Source organism: Trematomus bernacchii, unplaced genomic scaffold (genome assembly GCF_902827165.1).
Source record: "Trematomus bernacchii unplaced genomic scaffold, fTreBer1.1, whole genome shotgun sequence".
NCBI lineage: Eukaryota > Metazoa > Chordata > Actinopteri > Perciformes > Nototheniidae > Trematomus > Trematomus bernacchii.
In genome coordinates, this window is record NW_022987739.1 from 11,422,893 (window position 1) to 11,443,988 (window position 21,096).

General features: G+C 38.4%; 1 protein-coding gene across 1 annotated transcript in view; it reads right to left on the bottom strand.

Moving 5' to 3' along the window:
* The window catches only part of LOC117496030 (adhesion G-protein coupled receptor D2), an 83,906-nt gene that overhangs the window by 44,292 nt on the left and 18,518 nt on the right, over positions 1 to 21,096 (bottom strand). The window lies entirely within an intron of this gene.

The window sequence follows — 21,096 nt, forward strand, 5'->3', positions numbered from 1 at the left end:
GGAGCTCAATTCAGCCCTCAAGCCATCAAAGGCTCAAACCCAAGGTTCCACGTAGCTATATTGAATATAAAAGTATACAGTGCCTGTTTTCACTCTGTGTTCTCAGACCCCGTTTACACAAGGACGATACGGGTTGTATCCGCATAGTTTCTCTTGCGTATAGCCCTTTCGTTTACACGAGGCCGTAACAAAACGATAGAAACGGACCCCGCAAACGATAACGGGTCCCAAGGTGCATAGATCTGCAAAAGGAACGCTCTGGGGGGTCAAACGGCTCCGTGTGTATGCCTTTATACGATCATTTTCTGATAACGATGAAATAGCCCCGCCTCCCTCTCCCCACGTCTCCTGCTCAGAGATCAGCTGCTGGGCGGTCAGAAGAGGGGGAGGAAAAGAGAGGCTCCGTTTATTATTCTTATATTATTATATAGAGTCGTTATTCATTTGTTTTAAAGCTCAATAAATAACAAAGAAGACCTCTGACCGGCACTTTTCTAATTTTGTCCAGAAGATTTCAACTTTAACGGACATGTTGACCGGCGGAAATTTTTTTTAACGGAAACTCTGCCGCATGGTTTCCTCGTCCCTTGGAAGAGGCGGAGAGGTGGGTGTTTTTCATCTGCTGGTGGACTACCGGAGAGATTTACAGCAGGAGCACACGCCGTCCACCGCGGAGAATAAATAGAAGGGCAACCATGGCAACCATGCTCCGGGGTCTTCTTCGCTGCTTTTGGTGTATTTTGTGGCGGCAGCAGCGCCAATTACAGGCCCGGCATATGTACTACAGCGTTTCCAGCGGGTCGAGCGGTCTCGTGTGAACGGACACGTTAATTGAGCCGAATGCGTGTGAACGGAAGACTTTTTTGAAAACGCATACGGTGCGTAAACGCAAACGTTCCCGTGTAAATGGGGTCTTAGACACTGAAACACACAAATAGACGATTGCTTATCAACCAACACAGATAAAAGATTTCAAGCTCACACATACCCACACAAAGTAAATGCATTGGAAACAGATGATACCGATACAAATAGCAAAACATTATAAGGAAACAAAGACAGTATGAACAGAAAAACCTATTAAAAAGCGCACACACACACAAAGGTACATAAAGAGAGCAACTCAAGCCAGACGAGACTCTCAAGAAAACCCATTGGAGGAAAGCAGAGAACGAGAGAGACAGAGGGAGCATAATGAAAAAAATGACACATAAAAGAAGATATTTCATTTTCACAAAACTCCACGGCTTGTACCCATGGTCAAAGAATGCCATGTCCTTGGATGCATAAAGGCTGCACTTTTGGTCACAGAAAAACAGCTATTTTTCATTCCAATCTATTGAATGTACAAGCTGTGCATTCGCCTTCAAGCCATAATGTAATACTGTTGCCTCAATGGAAACAGTGAAAACAACATTCTCAGAGCAACGATTGAACCCGTGTCACAAAAGATGTACCGAGAAAAATAAAAAGGCAGGTAAAAACCTATAAATTTCAAGGCTGACGGATACAGTAGATTCTTTGACTAGCCAACAATGCCTCCACAGGTCTAACTAACACACAAAAAAAACTTTTAAAAGTACATCTCTCCCCTTTCACCGCTCAGAGTGTGTCTGTGTTGCTTCATCTTTGAACGAAGGTAAGGACACATCCTGAGGACAGGCAGACACAACCTGGTCAACGCATCAATCAAGTCGAGTTTGGAGTATCCAATTTTTGCCAGAGGGAGATCTCGATGCATCACCATTGACAACATGATTTGGAGCCCATTCAGAGTGACAGGCCGACGATAGCAACAGTGACGACCTCTAGCCCAAGCTACTGCCCATTCACCTCCTACCGGCTGCTCTCCTGTCCTCCAGGGACTGAATTGCCCTGTCTGTCGGGCTGTCAGGTGACATTTTGGGACATCCATCCTCTTTAAACTGACAATTCTGCTGGTCTCTGACATGCTGAAGACAACAGGCATAACAAGGGATCTCACCCTGAGACCTGTGACCATCTTTATACTTCTTACTTTCTATTTTACAGTACAAATTGAAAATCATTTAGGGCACAGCACTATAGTGAGGGAGTTCACACACACTCACACAGCTATTTGGGGTTCAGTATCTTGACATTGTCCTTGAAGGACCCTTCGATATAGACAGGAGGAGCAAGGGATCAATCCTCACGACATTCTGATTGGTCTATTCTCCCTCCTATACAGTATCACATGGACCCATGAAAAACAAATAAACAATAACAAAAGACAAATCGCCATCACAATTGTTTCAATTTCCAACTGTTGACTTAATCCTCAACTGTAACAATGTGATGTCATTGTTGAGTCATAGGCCACCGACTGTTATATTTATTTTTTAAATACATTTGAAAGTACTTCATTTGAGAATTAAGCAAAATAAATATATGCATTACAGACGAGGTCTAACAAAGGCATTGGTAGAAATGCATTTCTACTAATGGAGGGTGAATGTATTTCCTTTAAATAAATGTATTTCTGTTTTAATAAACAGGTTTAAATAATGGTGTCAGACCACTGCAGGGTAAAATATGAGTTTTATTGTTGTTTTTATTTATGAAAAACAATCAAAATCTTGTATATTCATTGATAAAATCAGATTAAAACAGTTTATCATAACATACTGTTGTTGTCGAATACACTTTTCTCACACACAAAAACACGCACTCACACACACTTTAGCACACACGCACCCACGTACAATAATAGACAGTGGGTGGTTAATTTGCAACACATACCCTATTGTATTGCATTAGAATTGCAATTTCCAACTTATTGTTGCAATTTGATTATCATGTTTTTGATCATTCCTCTTATTTGTAATTAATCTTTTGTTGTGTAGTGAACAAAGTGGGGAGAACATACTGTGCACATTAGGAAAAATGATCTATTAAAATATAATTGAGTTAAAAATAAGTGGCAGCACAACAATAATGATGGATTGTTTAAAATGTTAATTCATTAATATTCCCACTAAAAACAAACAGAGACAAAAATGGGGCACATTATTTAAATGCATGTGTGCTTTTCTAAACCCAGTCCTGTTTCTTTTGAACTCGGCAGCAAATGCTACAAATTTATGCAAAGAAAGAATGCAATTGCTTTCAAAGTATTGCCATACTGTACATCAAACAGGGAAGCATAAATTAATTAGCATCAAGCTAATTAGGGAACAATTGTATGTTTAAAAAGTTAAAGCCAACAAACACTGTGTTTGCCTGAAAACATTATTACCCCAGAGTTATGTATTATTATGCTGCAGCGCGAGACACAAAATAGCATTTGTTTAAAGGAAAAGCAGACAGAACAAATCATAGAGATCAATTTACCTAAAATAATTTAAATAAGTGAATTCACTTAATGTGGTTATACTGTTTACTCCCGGCTGTGTGTAATATTAACAACATTATTTTAGAAGTTTAACAAGTTCTTCCTCTGCTGTCTTTGTACCTCACTGTTTCTAAAAGTGTCGGCCGAGTGCATTAAATGTTCGAGGTGATACACCAAACACTTCCTTTGTGCCATTAAAAGCTTTATCTCAGTGTTTGTGTAAATGTTTAAGAGCCTAAATGTGTGTGCACATGAATAAAAGGCTTACTTTACTGTCAAAATATAGAGATATAAGGCAGATAATGAGGTTATTATATCCTGTCTAAAGAGATTGACAGCTCCTGTATTATTAGGTAAAATGCAGTTTGAATTGCAATTAAAAGTTAAGTGAACCAGTTGCCAGACAGTAAAAAAATATTGAAAGCCTTTCACATATTTAATCATTTAATTTAATTAGTAGACAAAGTTAATTAGCCATTGGAGTTGTTAGCTTAAAGATACTTTCCACAAGCATCATATAATGGGCATCATATGATATCTTATTATAATTGATTACATGTTACACCCTATTTTCAAGCATATATCAAATGAAACTAAATACAGTGTGTTTCTCGTAAAACATACAAATAAACCAGGCAATTTAAACATTTGCTAAATAAGTAATTAATCAAAAATAGCATGGATGAATATTTGATCCACATTCACACATTGGCCGAGCCATAATTTCTTCCATCACTAACATGTGTTAACAAATTCCTTTATCAATTCAATTTCTACTTAGCGTGGTTTCAAAAACACTGCTATAATGAAGGTTTTGCGTACATCGATGTAATGCTATAAAGGAAAACTGTATCAATGGAACTGCTTATTCCAGGAAAGGTCAGTGGTGAATGTATATTATAGTTACAGGAGATCTCCACATTCAACTACAGAAAATGGTGCCAGCAGAGTTTAAGAGAGAGAAATATAGACCACAATAGACTCAGGGTGATGGTCACAGGTTCAAACCCCACTGCAGTCAGCATGTCGTTGTGTCCCTGGGCAAGACACTTCACCCCAAATTGCTCCTGTAGGGATTGCCCACAGTATTGAGTATAATAACATGTAATGTTATGTAACAATCAGCAGAAATGTATAAATTAGTCAAATTAAAGTGGACCTATCATGCTATATTTGAATAATATAGTATGGGACCATACCTATATAAGGCATATTTATACTTTTTTTTTCAAAATACCAAACAGATCATGCATTTTAGCCATGCCTCATTTTGCTCAATTTGAAAATGTTTTGCTCTGTTTTTGCAAGGGCAGATTCTGTGAAAACAGTACCATCTACTGGCCTGGCATATGTACTACAGCGTCTCCAGCGCTTTCGAACGGCAATGGCCGTGGCTGTCACCTCCTGATTGGTGGAGTTGGCCCAATAGCCGTAGCGCCACTGTCCTGACGTCAGGATAGTGTTCAAATCTGGATCAGTTTTTATCAGATCCGTTGCAGCCCCTTTTTTAGAGATTTGGGTATGGAGGAAAATAGAGAGGGTTGTGTTTTCTGACACTTGGTGAGTTCCCTGGAACACCGGGGACACATATTCATGTATAAAAGATTTTGCATGATAGGTCCCCTTTAAATTAATACATTTGAATGTGTACGCTCCCACCAACGCTGTAGTACCAACAGATCATCAGTGTTAGTCATCCCATCTTTCTTTCCGTGTTACAAATAACCAACTAATTTCCTCATCCCTATTTCCTCATCTACACTGACCTCCCATATGTGTGAAGTTAGGCAGCACAGCGCTGGCAGGTAAACCTTTTAGAAAGAAAACATTTTATGATATTGTCCTTGGGAAACCATTTTTAAATGTAAAGATATGAAAACTATGATAAAAGGGGAGTCTGTAGGCAGGGAGAGAGCGACTGGCAGGGCAGAGTTTTTTTCCTTTTAATAAATTGCTGCTGTCAGCTTTGCACTCCTTTAATATGAGCAGGGATAAAAAGTAAACATTAGATATATAATGATAAGAGGTATAATGACTTTTGTGACTTTTTGGGGGGTCATGGGGGAGGTTATTTTGTAAGATGCTTTATGGATAATTCCAGGGACTTCATTTTTGGTACATGTTGTCATGCCCTGTAATGTATTCATGGTGCCTTTGACAAAAATCTGTTTCCAAATATAGATCTCAAAACAAGTCTCCTTTTACAGAATATACAGGCCTTCAGTGTTTTGTGGCCAGCCACCTCTAAAGGTCAAAGCTATACTTTCCATGTCCCCTGAGCTGGGTGACTTCAATTTTGTAATTTGCTTATACGAATAGCAATTGTTTAGCATTACAAGAAAGACACATCAATATGACTTGTAGTAATTGGGTGAACACTTTCAAAAAGACAAACATGGTCTTTAAAACTTTTTATATGGACTGTTTAGGGGAAATTAATTCAGCCTTTACAAAAATACACTGTCAGAAGTTAGGCATTTAGTTGGTCTATAATGTCAACACTGTTTAAATGAAGTTGCTCTAGGGCAAGCACTGAAACTAAAAACACTGTTTGAAAAATCTTTGCTTTACTGGTATGGCACGAAGTAAAACGTTTCATCCATCTCGGCATTCCATGTCTAAATAACACCCTTCATAAACGAGATAGCTGTATTTCGTTGTTTTTATACTGTAAACCACATGTTCCATGCTGTTGTAAGGAGAATTTGAGGCACTGCTATTGCTCAATGTCAAAAATAATTTATACTTGTCCAACACTACATCAAAAATCTAAATAGGTATAGTTTTCACAAATGAATTCTTTCAATTGGGCCAACAGATTTCTCACAAGTAGCTGAATACCGCAACCTCCACATCCTTTTAGAAAATTCCAGGCTCAAGTTGAACCCAACGTCAAAAATCCCAACTTAAATTCAAACACACACAGACACTTTTCACAAATAGAGCTATCTGCATCTGCACTTGGCAACAAGGGGAGGGAAAATTCTACCCTTGCACCTGGTAATCATTACGGAAATGAGAGACAGAAGAGGTTAAAACGCTGTGATGGGGGGAAAAGCAAAGAAATTCACACTTCTGCGCTGGGGCTTGCTAATGTCTCTGACCCCTCTACGCATAAACAGTTTAATTAACATGTATACATAACTTTCACTTTAACTGCTCATGGCATGTCAAATCAAAGTGTCTGTCAAAGCTGTGAAACAGGGAGTTGATACTTTGCAGGTCCGCAGTTCAAATCCAGCTCTGTGCAACTGCTCCAGCTGGCCAGTGAAGCTGGCAATAAGACATGAAGGCAGACACACAGGCTGGTGGACGGGCAGCCTGTCACTCTGTCAGTTTGATGAGGTAAACACCACCCAATAAAAGCTTTGTAACTTCCAGCAACACTTTCCCCAACTCCAGCCTTATTGAACTTGGGATTGACCATAAAATCACTTGTATAAAAATGCTGCATTTGAAACAAACACCATGCCGTAAAAGTACAAATAAACATGCATAATAATGTCTGAGTGCAACTTCTTAGACGGATATCAGTGTTATACATTACACAATAATATTTCAAATGTAAAAGTGCTTTGTTGTGTATTTGTTCAACTTGTACCAAAAAGGCTATTCATCTTCAGAGTCAAATGTAATCTTTCATTAGTCTAATTATTGGGAGAAAAAGTGATAATTACATAAAATCCTGACAAGCTGGAATTTGCTACAAAACAATGCAAACATTCTCTTCACGTTACACTATGAGGGGAGGGACAGGGTCAAAGTTTCTTCCCGTTTCCATCCTGCTGTACATTATTAGGGAAAATGAATCAGTCAGAGCTATTAGGACTCTCCCTGATGTTTTTCCCACACACACATTCAGTCAGTTTGGCTGTCACATTGAGGAAGGGACCCCCAAGCCAGCCTGCCTCTACAGGGTGTTTAGCTCCAGAGGAAAACCGAATGTGTGTTCACAGACACACACACACACACACAAAGACACGCACACACTTACAAACAGGCACACACTGAGGCCAGCAGGAACACCGGTACTGGTGTGTGATGGCTCAGGAGAGGAGGGAGAGTTATTAGCTTAGCCCTGAACCACCTACTTAATATAGGGGCCGGCAGTGATTGCTAACAGAGCCTGGCAGAGGTGACAGCTTTTGGCCCTGCTTGAGGAAATCCAATTGAAAAGCAGCCAAGAGGAACAACAACCCCGAAACAGATGTTGCTCGCTACCACCGGCGCAACTTGGGTACACACAACCCAGCGGCAACAAACCACGATGGCAAATCTGACACACAACATACACACAGTGGACACAGAGTGGAGCACACACTCATACTGTAGGGCCACATGATGCAACTGTACAGAGAACGCATGGACCACCGTAAATGGCCACTGAAACGTAATTTGAACACAATGCACAAAAGTGATCATTTATAAAGCTCATTCCTGATGATGTTCAACATGATTTTTTGTTATTGTTGTTTACATTTATCATATAATGCCTTGATAAATACATATGAGATCTAAAGAGAATTTATCTCAGTCGTGTTCTCTGACCAGGGTTGCATGAAACTGGCCAACAACGCAGTATTTAACTGAAAATATTAGCACAATACAATACAAAAGTAAATCACTGTATGATATTTAATTAAATTAAAACAATATTCAAAATATAAAAGAAAAATGAAACACACTGTCAAACAACGAACATACAGACACAGTTTTCCTCCAGTTTGAACATGATTTAAGGATCCATAAACCCTATCAATCCAAGGTCAGATTTCCTTTTCATTGTGGAGCACAAAACACTCTGGCAGCTAACCCAGAAATGGAATTAAGAAAAGAAAGAAGAAAATAACAAGGTATAATTTGTATGTCTGTTAAAAACATCTATATTGAGTGGAGGCCAAAACAAAACCTTTCCCCCCAGAGAATACACCCACATCAATCCGTCCACCTATCCCTCTTCTTTTCTCAACATCTCTAGCAGGGCATTACAATGAAAACACACAGTCCCTCAAATCATTACAGCCCCTTGCTCCAATATTAATTGAGTTTGGCAAGGCTGACCATGCCTCAATCATAATAACATTCATTTATTTTTTTCTATTACCGCTACGGCAAAAGGAAGAGAGGGAGAGAGAGATAGAGAGAGTGTGGGGGGAAAATGGGCTAAAATCAATTCTGACATATCTTTATTGCCAGTCGATGACAAATGATGGCACATTTGCCATTGCTCTAGTATTGTGTCAGTGTATGTCATATCGATTTTACATCAGACGGACAAATGTTATTGATGAAGCGCCTAAGTAATAGATGAGCACTCCATTTTACTTGTTTTAATGTTTAAATAAAACAGAATGAAGGGTTGACCAGTGTAGCAGATCTTTCCCTTTGCTAATACACATGATTTTTTTTTTTTTTTTTATTTAAAATGTACAGAATTCCGAGGCGTTTACACAAACCCGGCCTGTTGGGAGTGGGTAACTACACCCTGAACCTGATCACACTGTGCACATGTGGTAATGTAACAGGGAGTGGGGGGGGGTGATGGTGGTAAAAAGAGCACGAGAAAGAGAGTGAACTGTAAACAAACTAGCTTTTAAACAAGACAATTTAGGATTGCGTGTCTTATGCGCCAAGCAAAACACAGCCATGGAAAACCGATACAAACTTTTAACACATGGGTCAAAGTAGGAGTCTTTGAACTGGTAAGGGAAAGCATGCGGTGAGTGGAGAGAGCTGTTTAATTAAAAATACTTAGGTATCCAACAGGCCTTTCTGTGGCGCCCCCTTGTCAAATTGTATGTGATCCCACTGTCAATCTCCGAGGGTGTTTTCTAATTGCATAGTTTTCCACTGACAAGAGAAGAAGAAAAAATGTTGGAAGAGAAAAGTCCTGAGAAGCAGCAGCTGGGGACTGGGTTTGGTTCATAGCAACTGTACACATGGAGACGCACGTGCATACACACACATTGGACATAAGTTGTTCCGTTTACTGAAATCAACATATGTGCTGTATATACAGATGTCAGTGCAGGCAGAGTAAATACACATATATTTGTATTGAACAAAGTACAAAATTCTGATGCATTAAAATAAATGAATCAAGAAACACTTTCAATCTGAAACACACTTATACTGCACACTAAAGACTAGCAGCAGTCATTTGGGTATAATGACATTATCCCTAAACTGGCAATTATACCAACTTCAACTGTTGGAAAGCATAACTTTTCACACGTTCAATTACCATTTAAAATGCTTCAGAACCTGTTTCCATAATATGCAATAGTAAATATGCAACCTAAATTCATAATCACTGTGCACAAAAAACACAAGTTACAAGTGTTTATAAGTGTTGCACAGCAGTAAACACTGGCCTTCACTGGCATCATGCAAATACATTTATATAAGAATGCACAAAGGTACAGTTCAAGGAATCAAACTCCGATTTCTATCGCGGCCAGTATAGGAAATATGCCCCTGTATGCCACCAGAGCCTCAGCTTACAATCTTTCTATGCAAATGTGCCTAACCTGTGAAAACAAATAGGTGGCACAATGTTTTTTGCATAAAGAGTGTCAACTTTACTCAGGGAACAATGGGATGTTTACCCTTGGTCTATTGTTTTTGAGCCACTGTGTCCAGTTATTCATATGCATACATTCCCTAGGCATGAAAATCAAATTTAAAATCAACTGACAGATACATGTGTACACACAAACACACACAGACCTTATACACATGCACAGTAAGGTTTGTACAGGACACCTAAAATTGCACCGCTGACAAGACTGTGTTGCAGTGCCCTTGACTAACAATGACAAATGGATGCAATATGCAAAGTCTGAACAAGTTCCTTTTGGGTACAAAACAGGAAAAAAGATTGCTCCAGGTACCATTATGGGATGCGTTTGCTCTCCTGTTTCCCAGCTGAGGCGAGCCGAGCTGAGGTTAATGGCATGTGTCAAGATCAAGAAGTGTGTTTGTGTGATGAAAGAGAAGGTAGAAAAAAGACAGAGATAATATTTCAACTATTTAGTTTAGTCTTGTATTAAGTTAGGATATGGATTGTAGGAAATTATGCAATTTCAACTGAAAATACTTTTAAAATGTGAGTGATAATGATTCAGTGTGTGACTTTCGCAAAGTTATTTTTTTCAACCTCATTTAACGAACAGTTTTATCTATTGAGTTGTTTCTGTCTTGTTGCTTTCCAACCCTTAAACATTTTCAAAACTTCTGAATCAACTCGTAAGCAAAATAAAAAGGTTTTTACAATCTAAGAGCATTATAATTACCTTTCAACTTGAAAGGTAAATGGTCAGTAGCTCAGAAGACAGTACTTCTGAGAAATAAAATTAGTTTAAATAAGTCAGACAACTTTTCAACTAAAAGCTAAATGCAACAGCAAACTAAAATAATTTCCAACTCCAAGCGATTTTGTGAGTGTAAGATTCAGTATGTATGTGTGGTTCTATGTCTGTGCTCAGATAAATAACTGCATGGACCCACCTCTGTGTGTCTCTGCATCTACGTTTTTGTGCATGTGTGTGTGCGCGTACATTCTGCTATAGCACCGCCAAGGTGGCAGGGTGTATCCATCATGATAAACCGGCAAACTCGGCGACTGTCACATGCAATCACACTTCACTACGGTTCGCAGGACTTCAAAGTGAAAATGAATGGTAGTTCATCGACATGAAGACTTCATATATCTTCGTTTTTTTCCTGCTCGTTCTCTTTTATTTTTGGGGGAGACTTGTCTCTTTACTCCCCGCCTTTTGGTGTGAGGATCACTTGTGTTTTTGTCACTGTCTGAAATGCATGGTGGGACACATGGGTTTTGAACAAAAAAATCTATTCCATCCATCATTTTCTATCAGGGAATCAGAAACGTGTTTTACTCAAATATGACACAAAAGGGTTTGAAGAAATTAATGCTTCCACATATATCCAAACGCAGTTCACGACATCAAGGTTAAATGTATATATATGTGATAAAACATTTTAAAAAGGGAAGTTGTGGCGGGTTAAAGCTGCATTAGTCAACATTTGCAGGAACAATATCTGTCTCTTGCCAAATAGTGCTCGACTAATGACTTCTAATTAGCTTTTTTGAGCTAATGGGCTGAGAGTGGCTTCCTACGATTACAAAATATTTATATATATAAAAAACTCTTTGTTAAAAACACTAAACAAAACTAATAAAATTACAAAAAAATCAGGCAGTTAAAAAACAGGCACCAAATCAGCAACTCTTTCACATTAAAAGGAGTGTTTGGATTATGTTGTTTTAATATTTTTAAAACATAAGGCCCTATTCAATGTCAATTAGGTATAATACTGTTGACATGATCACACCAAATAAATGCCTTGATGGTAATGGATATAATAACAGAAGAAAATGGAAAGTGAAGATTGAAAAGTTTCCATGGCACGATATATAATTGAACATGGCAAGTGTTAAATGTGATAATCATCAAATTTGTAACCACTAGAGTCAAATAAGACATAATAGTGCCAGTGCTGCAGCTCTCTCTCACCACGGCATGGTTTGCCTTTAATCTAGTAATGACTCTGAAATGACACCGTGCTTTAGAAGGCTGTGGAGATGAGGCTATGGGTCTCTCTACCTCCCTCTCTCTCTCTCTCTCTCTCTCTCTCTCTTTGCCCTGGCCCGGGCCCCGCTCTCACTCTCCAAGCCGTTTGATTGGCACATGCTTTCACTTAATGAGGGATAATTACTAAGGAAAACAAGTGGGAGACCACATCTGCTCAGTGTAAAAAGAAGTCCAGGCCTGGTGCAATCTGTCAGATGGGACTTTCAGGTTGTGTGTGTGTGTGTGTGAATGTTTTACCCACCTTCTGCTGCCTCCCAGTCCAACACCAACCCGCCAGGACCCTCCCTCCACCCTTCCCCGACAAGAAGCAGATTAATAGGAATCAGCATGTGTCTGTAAACACTCACAGGGAAGAGTGTATATCTGTGTGTTGACGCGCATGGGAAATGACCTAGGGTATCTGTCGGGGACAAGCCAGGGGCCACAGCAGGAAGGGCAAGAGGCCAGTGGGGACGATCAACATCCCAATCAGTGTCCTGCTGCCAGAGCTGTTGTTCCCCGCTCCCATCCACACTGTTTTGTTTACTTTCACACAATGCTGTAATGGTATTTAGAATACCCAGGTAGCCGCCCTGCTCCCAATAAATCATCTCTCCAAGGGATGTACATTGTGCTAAAAGGCCTCTTAATGATCTGTGCATGTTTACGAGTGATTATAGTCTAACGCTAGTGCTGTAAATCAACATTTTAAAGGGCTGTATGTGGGCACTGTCAAGATTTTGTTTCGAGAGACTGGTACAATTACAAGGGGCATTTTTCAATACATATTTAGAAATATGTGTGTTAAAAATCCACACTCAACACATTATGACTGAGTTTGGCCACGATATACTGTACACACACAACTATCTGTCAATAAGGATTTAATATTGTGAATATTCTAACGTAAGGTCAATGGCTTAATTTGAGCTATTGACAGCTGTCTCTCAACAAAGGATGATATTTCACATCTTTCCCCATTAAACCTCTCCAAGGTTTCCCCTTTTCATTGATAAACGGGCATGAAAGAAGCTCTAATGTTTAAATTGGAAACTGAATATCAAATTGCATCATTACAAATGTATATAGGTACAGTTAGACTTATGTGCGATTTTAATTTATTTAGTGAGAAATGCATAATTATTGTAGAAAGAAAACTGTTCCAACAGGCCAGCTGTCTAAACCGAAATGTATCATGAGGCGTAAATCAAGTTTATAATTAAAGTAATAAATACTAATTTGTTGCAAGTGCATTTGATATAAACCATCTAATATTAATTTAATCTTGGACCATGGTGGATTTTAAGATAACATCTAAGTAATATGGGATTTAGCTGCTTCTATTTGTCCTTAGTTGGTCCATGGCCAGCATGTGTTTAGTTAAACTACCCGGCCTTTATCATCTTATAAACCCGTTTGTAAGACAACTCACTTTTTATGAATCTAACTAAATAAAAACTGCACAACACAATCACATTAACCATCTAATTTAATTATTTAGAAAGAGAAGAGAGACAGCAGCGTTTATTTGCTTTACCTTAATGCAGCTAAAGAAAATGGCTCACGTGTAAACCTGAACTGATATTTGACAGCCTTTTAACCTCCCGACACCCTCGCCCACCCCCCCCACATCCCACCCAGCCACTAGAAGAACAACAGGGTTTTGCTTTCTTGCCCTGCGCTGACCCAGTTCTCACTAATTACCCACAAAGTACACATCAAAGCCGGGCAAAGCTACAGATGTGCGGCACCGTGGCAGGGTAAGGGAAACCAGGACCATCCTAACCTAGTCACCACCAGCCATCACTGATATGTGTGAGTTTGTGTGTGTGTGGGCACATGTGAAGTGGTGTCAGCCAATACAAAAGGCAAGGCGGTGAACTTATAAATAGAACGGTCATTGTTTGGACATGGGTAATTTCGGTTGTCGAAGTTGTTCCTGTGTGGTTTGGACAAGGGGAGGAGGGGATGTGGAGAGGTGAGGTCATGAAGTTGGTAGTCAGCTGATGGGATAACGCGCATGTTGACATGCATATACGCACACACAAACATAAAATAATATAAAACACACAGGTATTTCTAAATGCATCAAAGCAAGGATGATAGCACAAACACAAAGTTCAATAAGTAAGCAAATTAGAGTTATCTGTCTACCTCCTTCTCTGTCTCTCTCTCTCTCTCCCTCTCACACACACACACACACACACACATGCAGAGAAGTGCAGATGTATAGGTCTGGTAGGGCAGGGGCAAAGGGGATGGTTTGCTTTCTTATGACACAGGCTATTACTAAATTGAGCTGGCAGGTAATTCTAAGGCAAATAAATGCCGGCAGGTTTAACACAAGGAGAGGTCTTAGGGGTGCCGCCGTGAGCAATGACAGGAATTTTTCTCGCCTCTTTTGACAGGAAGCCTATTATTCTCACCTCTTTATTTTCCCAGGCTAGTTTCTTAAAACTGATCTCTCCCATAGCATTTCATCTCTCCCCAAAAATCAGTCGGTCCTCATCTGAATTACAGTCGCTCCACGCTCGCTTGCTTGCTTGTCCTTCTTTTCACTCCCAGACTTAATATTTACAGTATAAGAGAATATAGGTTGATTTTTTAACAGCTTCTTTCACTGACTCATTTTCAGTTTGTTTCAAGGGTACTTAGATGGCCATTTTTAAAAAGGCATTTCCCTACAAAACCTTGATGATAATGTGTTGAATTAAGCGTCTTTGGTAAGAAGTCCACTCCTCCAGCGGATGAATATAGAGCATTATGAAATGTGCAACAGAGCTCTAATGTTAATGCCATTCAAACTTTTAAAAAACAGATAAAAAAACATATAAATACAGCAAAAGATGAAAAGAGAGAAAATAGAAAAAATAAGAACAAGTTAAGACAAAACACACTATAAATACTCTACTTAAAAAGCTGTGCTACATCCTCATTATAAGTGCCATCTTAGAGAAGCGTGGTGGGAGTCAGCGCTGACCTTGGTATCCCGTTTGAATATTGTTTTAATGCCGCGGCTGGTAATTGAGGATGCAACGCAAACAGTGGACTCTTTTTCAAAGGGAAAGTTATTTTTCCCAGGCAATGGGAATGCAAACAATCATGTCGTGCATTTATTTGTTTGTTTTTCAACCCCACCTCATAATTATACAAGACACTAATTAAAATATGGATTTATAAATAAATCTCCATGATTTTACCTATGACTACATTAACTCAAAAGTTTTCATCACCCTTGCATGTGTTTTTTTCTCCTTTCTAAGGCAAAGACTTGTCTTAAAGCATTGTTTGTTATCACTTAATCAAATTCAACATTTATAAAACATAACATATGTATTTGTTTAGTGTGTAATTAAAGGCTACTCTTAGTGTGCAATAGCATGAGTATTTTAGTACTCTTTTTCAATAAAACAAAGAATACATACTATTTGAAATGAATTATTAATGTATGTATAAATATAGTATTTCCTTCCATAAATATTATTTTGTCAGCCAATGATTACAAATTGTTACTTCTGTATGTCCTATTTTTCATTTTGTCAGAGTAGCAGTCAACATGAAGTACGTTAAAAGAAAAGGCAAATGTGTTTCTCTTTGCTTTTAAAAAGATATGTTTAAAAAAAGAGCATATCCATAGTTGCTTACTGTCCCAGTATTTCTAGTAAACTCCTCTCCATTGGGAGAGATGGCCGTTGTTCTAAATTGCGTGTTGTGTGATACAGCCCACTCTCATGAGAACGTCGAGGGAATATGGTTCCTGCTTTCTAAAACAATCCAAAATGAAAAACATTTCCCTCCTTAATTTGACCGGTGAAAGGTTTGCCATGTGTGCGTGTGTATGCTCCGGCACGTGTCCCTGTATGTGCATGCAAAACATGGACAGTGCGCGAGTAGGCGGCAAGGACAGGGTTACAGCCAAGGCTTTACTGATATTACATTTGATGATATTTCAAATATATATTATTTTATCCTTCTGTGGTAGCTTCACGGACACATTAAAAAAAAATCTGTGTAAAAAATCTGAGTGGATTTCACATCAAAATGATATATTGTATATTCCTAACATCTTTGGAATATGTTAAATCCAAAATCCAACTTTCATTAAAAAAAAAAAAGTCAATTTAAATTTGAGCTATCAACAAGTCATCATTATTACCAGCTAGACTGGGATCTTTTTTTTTTCTTTATGTGTACTTCTACCATTAAATGTTTTCATTGTATTTGCTGTCTCTCTCTTGTTGTTGTATATCTTGTAAATTGACAGTAAGCATGTTCCATGTTGGGTTTGAGTCAGCTTTTTAGCCTTAAGAACATTTGGTTTACATAGGTTGTACATATATATTACCTACTTGCATATCCTGATGCAATCCTTGTCATAATATAAATGACATTAAAAAGAAAATAATGTATGAGCCCTCACTTAAAACATTGTATAGCAGCAAAAAAGAGTCAGGGAGGGGAAGCAGGAAAGGAAAAATGTGGCTTTGAATGGGCCGTTGTGTGTGTCCAGATGAGAGGACTGGAGATGACTGACTGGGAAACTGGATCCAAGTTCTGGTGTTTTTGTTTCTTCTGCCAAATGAGAAATTAAAATAACTCCAACTCTTTGGTCAGTAGGGGGTTGTGGGTAGTGGTGACAAGTGGTTACACACAATATGAACACACTCATGCACACATCCTCACAGTTACAATACTTATGAGAGAATTACATGAATTCAAGCTGGTCTTCGTAAGATTGGAGGTACATGGTCATACGTGGACACAGACACACTTTTGGAGTATGCTCAGCGAAAGCCGGCCACAAAAATCTTTCATTCACCGGTTTACTCTCTGTTTTTGCTCTCTGCTGTTTTTTTGTTTGTTGCAGTTTTGTCTTACTTGGTCAATTTAACAGTGAATGCTCTACAATTCTATATTGGACAGTAAGGGGTTAGGGATGAAGTCAAGATATAAATTATAATTTGTAGGGTGAATATTTTTGATGCACCAGAATTTAGGAGGCACAAACCAAACTGCTACGAGACAGCAACAACAGCAAATCACACCTGATTAATAAGCGACAGTGTTAGGCAAAACAGAGACCCCAATATGGATCCACTTACATGTGATTTATTTTGTTTTCTAGATCAACAACAAGGATGGAGACGGTTTTACTCTGGCTTTTACAAGAGCCTCAAACTGCAGGTTGACTCAAGGTAATATTAAGGGCACACTTTCTCCCACTTATAGTGTATAGGAAAGTTTTCACTCTAGACTGCCTCCTGTTAGGCCTAAATACCTAAATAAGAGCTCCCCGTAAAAATCATCATGCCTCAATCACACATGTTTTATTTGTACTCTGTCGCACAATTCAACTATCAGAAGACAAAACAAATATAATATATCATAAGATCACTTGCACATGTGAAAATGTTTTGGAATAAATACGTCCTAAAGTTTTAGGTACATTATTAGCAATTGTAAAGATATAATCAGCATAAATAAATACCCACAAAATCCAAAGAGGACCGTTTTAAGATTTGTAACAAGTCCTTCCACGTTTTTATAAAAACAGTTGATCATTTTATCTAAAATGCATTATTGTGTAATGTGATATACTGAAAATATGTGTAACTGTATTTTTTGTGTGTAACTAAATAAATGACCCACTTTTATTTGACACAGGCCTGGCAAAGCCCTGATAATATAAAAGATACAATTCAATGTGCAGACCACGATTTTACCTCTGTGGGGACAAAACGATTACTTAACAATTGAGATGGTTCTGAGCGTGGTCTAATATCAAGTGTACTCGGCTGTGGTTTGCATTATACTGGAAAATATATTATTACTATTATATAGTAAATACATTTCAAACTATATTTAGACGCTAGGCAGAATTAAAATTCAATATGTGCTGGTTTCAGAAGGCTGATACTGATGTTTATGTTTTGGAGTTGATTCATTTCATGCCATAACTTGGAGCCATTTACCGTAATCAATTTTGAATATTGTAGAAAAAATTCTGAGAGAGAAGACGGACCAACATTTCATCAAGTTAGTAAATCAGCTCTTAAAGCAGGGTAACCTAAACATCAGAAAAAAAACTTGGATGTAAAGCAAAAACCTCAGTGACATATTTGTTTGCGTGCTCCAAATTAATGATTTTGAGAAGAGTTAAAGCAATATCACAATATGGTTGATTGTGATAATACAAGTCTACTTTATGATATTATATGATCACCCCACCAAAAACAAAAATGTAGGTGAAATACATTTAATGACATGCTAAATGTTTAAAGATCACATTTGATCTTTATTTTTCTATCCATGGTCTGTGATATCAGAAGAAGTAAAATATTTAATAAACACTAATAAACTACTTGCATTTCATTCATCTGAGCGTTTCCCTGTCTGCCAGTGATAATGCATTTTTTACTTAGTTAAACTGGGAATAGAACCACTTACACCAGTAGTACAGATACAATTTGTAGTAACTGAGCCAAAGGCCAAACAAAAAAGAAATAATCCCCCCCTCTCAAACAGTCACTTCTGATGCTGTAAAAGCGTTGCTTACTCACACAACAAATCTCCCATGAGGCAAAAATCAATAAGCAGAGCAACACTGTATTGATCATATCTATATCTTGGATACACTCTCATGTCATGCTCCACTAGCCAAGTGTGTGAGTGTATGTTATTGAAGCAGGGGGTTCTGTATTTGTTTCAATAGAAAACAAATATTCATAATGAAGCAATCATTTGCATTAAGACTATGCCTCAGGTAAAAAATCTGCTTTCCCACTCAATATGTCTTGGGTGTCTAATATGGCTTAAAATGGTCTGATGTGAATGTGTCCATTATTTAAATCCCCATCTTCTACTTGTGATTACAGAAACACTCATGTAAAATTGGGACTTTTCGATGATGAGTAAAACAATTACACTGAATGATCAAATGTACTACTTTTTTTTTTAAAAGGTCCCTAATAAACCGTAAAGAGAGCTGCTCTTTCATGCTTATTTGAATAGTGTTACCACTTCAAGCCGGTGATATCAGCAAGTGACGAAGGGTCAACACCGTGTGCAACATCTCTTCTGAAATTCAGAATTTCCAATAAAGCATTACACAGTTACTGCATTTTTGTAGACATATTCAGCTTCTTTTGGTTACAGGGTTAACTTACATTTAACCCTGAGTAAAATGATAAATCTAAATTCTAAAGCTTTACTGATTGACTCTGAAATCTCATTACCGCTCGCCAGTCTATTCATTTCATAAGAAATAGGAAAACAATGTTGTCATCAGTTGCTGGCAAATAAAATCCCTTAATGTGATGTGAATGAAACGGCTGGGATAAATTCTCTTATTGATTTCTCTATATTTCCACACTGTGATGACAAGGCACAGGGTTGCCCTCCTCAGGCGGCAAACTGACATAACAGAAACAGAAAAGGACACATTCTTGACAAATAACTTGCCTGCAAAGTTACCAAAAACAAACTGCACTCTTAACAACTTGCGGACAATGATAGTTACCCTAACACGTTCTCTACGACTCCCGAACTTCCCTCACCTCTCTACTTTGTTTTCTCCCTCTCCTCATGTCTCTCCCCCCCCCACCTCCTCCCTCAGCTCAAAGTTATTGATAGTTTAAAGTTATGGCCTAATAATAAGATGGACACTGCATGGCCAGGAGCCTATTATACCCAGGTAATGGATAGTGCGGGGTTTGAATGACATTGCCCAGAGATTGGATGACAAAGGGTGGAGCGATTTATGGGCTACCAAAAGAGACCCCCGTCCCTCTTCTCTCTCTCTCACACACACACACACACACGCACACGCACACACACACACACACAACAGCAGCACCCCATGCTATTTATCTCTAGCTTGATAGGGAAGCAGATGAGGCATGCCTGTATTTATGGTCAAGATGTTCATAAAAAACTACTAGCTCAGGAAGTTAGAAGCTACTGAGAGGAACAGCATATCAACTTAAAACTCTTTATCCCCCCCCCCCCCCCCAAATGCTGTCAAACTTAAATACATTATTACAGTTGTGTGTTTTTGATGATCTAAGTTTAATTCAAGCTAGACATTAAAAATGTTCCTAACATAGGTCCTTTGAAACCCGCTCATTTCAAAGATGCGTGATATAATAACTACAAAAACAAATACAATGCTTCACAAGAACCGTCAGAGTAGTTAGGGAAAAATAAAACATGATGTGTGCGATTTCAGGTTTTGTCAATGCCACAAATCAACATAAACAACTTCTGTGCATGAGTGATGAAGTGCTGATACAGTGTTTTAGATACATGTATGTGGAGGATGCTACCTCACTCAAACTGAGCATAATTGGCGCCAGTTAATGAATCAAAAGCCTTGGGTGCTGAGAAGAGTACAGAAGACATGCAGGGGTGTTAGGTCCACAGTATGTTTGCTCCAAAGGCTTGGTCTCTATTGAGAAAAATAACGCCAACAGCAAAAGCACTTCAGACAGTGTTGTCAGGATAAAGGGGAAAGAGGAGTAGGGAGGGCTTTAGGGAGTGCAATGAAAAAGGCTTGTCAACATTATCTGTTTTATTGATTTAACAGTAAAGGCTTGCCGCTTAAGCTTTATGTTGCTTTGCCTGCCACCATTGAAAATACAACAGCTGCAAATAAAAAACGATTTCCTAAAAAAACGTGAGCATTTTTTTATTTATTTTTTTATTTGTATGTACTGCCTCCCAGTTCAGGTTTAGCATGTATTGTTGTTAAGGCTGTTACACATTTCATCATCTTTATGAGTAGGCATTATGGAGCCACCATGTTTAACTGTGTTCTCCCTCCCAAAGGGATCAGCGGCATTGAACACCGTCTTCTGTTGTAATGTAAGTTCTAATTAATGTACTGGATCTTTAACAACACTTGCTTTTATGATTCAAATTATAATGTTAGTATATAAATATATTAGAGCATCAATATTTTTACAACTAATTTCTGTGGACCATGAATGTGTTTATTTAATTTCACTGCAATCCATCCAGACATTTCAATAATGTCAGCCTCACTGTAACAATGGGTCAGGGGATCACCAAGTTTAGTATCAAGGATATGCAGGATTCCTAAGAGAGGCCATCGGTCTCTGTATAGAAGAATCACAGCAATATATCCCA